This window comes from Mus pahari, chromosome 7 (assembly GCF_900095145.1).
Source record: "Mus pahari chromosome 7, PAHARI_EIJ_v1.1, whole genome shotgun sequence".
NCBI classification, from domain to species: domain Eukaryota; kingdom Metazoa; phylum Chordata; class Mammalia; order Rodentia; family Muridae; genus Mus; species Mus pahari.
Window position 1 is genome coordinate 59151426 of NC_034596.1, and position 3081 is coordinate 59154506.

Below are 3081 nucleotides of genomic sequence, written 5' to 3' on the forward strand. Positions count from 1 at the left end.
AAGTGCTTCTCAGCCCTTCAGTACTCCTCAGTTGAGAATTCTTTGTTTAGCTCTGTACCCCATTTTTAATGGGGTTATTTGAATTTTTGGAATTCAGCTTCTTGAGCTCTTTGTATATATTGGATATTAGTCCCCTATCAGATTTAGGATTGGTAAAAAATTCCCAATCTGTTGGTGGCCTCTTTGTCTTATTGACAGTATCTTTTCCCTTACAGAAGCTTTGTAATTTTATGAGGTCCCATTTGTTAAGTCTTGATCTTACAGCACAGGCCATTGCTGTTCTGTTAAGGAATTTTTCCTCTGTTTCCATTTCTTCAAGGCTTTTCCCCACTTTCTCCTCTATATATTTCAGTGTCTCTGGTTTTATGTGGAGTTCTTTGATCCACTTAGACTTGAGCTTTGTACAAGGAAATAAGAATGGATCAATTCATATTCTTCTGCAGGCTAACAGTCAGTTGTGCCAGCTCTTTCATTCTTGCTTATGCTTTGCTGAAGTGGAGGGTTTCCCCTGTTTCTTTGGCTTGTTTTCACTACGATCTGTCTGGATTATTAAAATGTCATAGGAAGGTCATTTATCTAGATTATGCTGCTTCATTACACAAATATAAATGTTGCTTGAACAAGTTTAATCATTCTGCTTGTTACCTACTATATGCATGCAAAAATCTTCACACTGTCAGAGTCAATATGATATTCTAGTGATAGCAGATGCAAGGAGGGGTAAAACCAATGCTAACAGAACATTTGTCATCATTTATGGAAAATGATAGCAAAAATATGGAACACATTAGTGTGTATTTCCTCAACCAGAGACAACCAGGACTGTTGAATCCATGCAGAGAAACTGGTTGCCAAACCTGTGCTCTTATTCATGTGTCTCAGATAATTGAGATATTATGACCACATGACCCTTAGGAATTCAGAAACTTGTAGAAGACAAGATTTTGCACAGAATATGTTATTTATTGCTACAGGAGTTCTAATAACAATGTGTGTATGGAAATACCATAATAAACCCACAACATACAAGATTACATTTTGTCCCAGGACACTGAGGAGGACATCATCATTGACTCCATAGAGACCTTTAAATCAAAGTGGAAATGGGATGCACCTGCCTAAAGTTATTCATTACGCTCTCATCCAAGTCTTCTATAAAGAAGCCAGTGGCCCCAGGATGTGTAACCTTTCAGATTGATCACCTCGTACGCACTGTCCACCACTTGCTTTTGACCCTCCTTCCACTGCTCCTTGTCTGCATTAAGTGCCAATTTCTGGGTTCTGAGACTTCAGGGAGACGCCGGCCACATTCAAACCACTCCACACAGACACACTGGAGTCACCATGTTCTCCCAGGACCCATCTGTGATAGCTCAGTGGGTGAACCCCCAGCCTCTCTCCCATCAGGTAATAGAACCGAGCTGAATCCAGATTGCAACCACTTCCAATAACAGTCACTGATTTTCCAAGCCTGTAGGTCAAGATATCCACTGGATTTGAACAATAAGCAGCTTGCAATGTGGACTGTGCTTCACAATGTTTGGAATGATGAACTTGAAGATGTTCATGTTTTGCTGGACCAGACTGATTCTGCTCTCTCCTTCTTGCTGACGGGCCCCGGCTGTGATGATGACCAGCTTGGAGTTTGCAGTTACACAACAGTCTTTGCTGGAGACAGTTTTTGGTGTTTTAAGGAAGAAGCTGCCATGCTGGAGATCCATCATCTAGCCCTTTAGTTTGTCTTCCATGATGTCAACAAGGGCAAGCTCATTTGCCAAATCCTTCGTTAAGATATTGATGGCACAAGCCATGCCAACAGCATGAACCCCAACAACTGTAATCTTGTTCTGGGGGACCTGTTCTTCCTTAAGAAGACTCACTATCAGCTGGTCGTTGAGGGTTGCCATTTTGAACTTTGAATGTTTTGAGACCACTAGTGCACAATGCAGGGCATCTAGCAAGCAGCAGCAGCATGGCCTGGGCTGGCGACAGTGGCTTCAGCACTGAATCTAAGTTCTTTTAATTTGTGGGACTGATACATGAGAGAGTGCATGAAGAACAGTCAGAGGGCCGACCGGGAGGAGGGATAACAACTGGACTATAAAAAAGATTAAATAGAACTCCCCCATATTATTTTACAAGGTACAACTTTTCTTCTTCTCATATGTTCCTTTTTTTATTTATTTAACATAATTTCTTTTTTTTTCCTTTTTTTCCTTAGATGTTTTCTTCATTTACATTTCAAATGCTATCCCCTTTCCTTGTTTCCTTTCCGAAAATCCTCTATACCTTCCCTCCTCCCCCTGCTCTCTAACCCATCCACTCCTGCTTCCTAGCCCTGATATTCCAGTATACTGGGGTATAGAATCTTCACAAGACCAAGTGCCTCTGCTCCCATTGATGGCTGACTAGGCCATCCTTTGCTATATATGCAGCTAGAGACAGTATAGCGCTGCAGACTTCTTCAGCTCCTTGGGTATTTCTCTAGCTCCTTCATTGGGGACCCTGTGTTCCATCCAATCTGTATTTCCAGGCGCTGGCATAGCCTCACAGGAGACAGGAGTCAGTGTCCTATCAGCAAAATCTTGTTGGTATATGCAATAGTGACTGGGTTTGGTGGTTGTTTATGGGATGGATTCCCTGGTGGGGCAGTCTCTGGATGGTCCTTCCTTCAGTCTCAGATACGAACTTTGTCTCTGTAACTCCTTCCATGGGCATTTTGTTCCCCTTTCTAAGAAGAAATGAAAAGACAATAATTTCCTTAGAGTTAAGAATCTTATAGGTTAAGAAATATATTTAAATTAATTTAGAAAATGTTTAAAAATATTTTTAAAAGACTAAATAAATCTGAATCCTTAAGACTTAACAAAAGCCTAATAATAACAAAAAGAAATTAATATTGAATTATGGGGAGTTGAATAACAGTGTTAAGTGGAATTTATAGTATTTATCAGAGGTTTAAAAAGAATTACATATTTCCTTGAAAATCTGCCTAAATTTATGAAGAAATGAGATACTACATGTAATCCATGTTTGATTGTAACAGAGAAATATCTAAAAGAAAAGAAAATATAGAAAACT

General features: G+C 39.9%; 1 pseudogene; it reads right to left on the reverse strand.

Annotated features, from left to right (window-relative positions):
* LOC110324033 overlaps positions 1-1907 on the reverse strand; it is a 41083-nt pseudogene extending 39176 nt beyond the window's left edge.
* Between the last annotated feature and the right edge of the window lie 1174 nt (positions 1908-3081).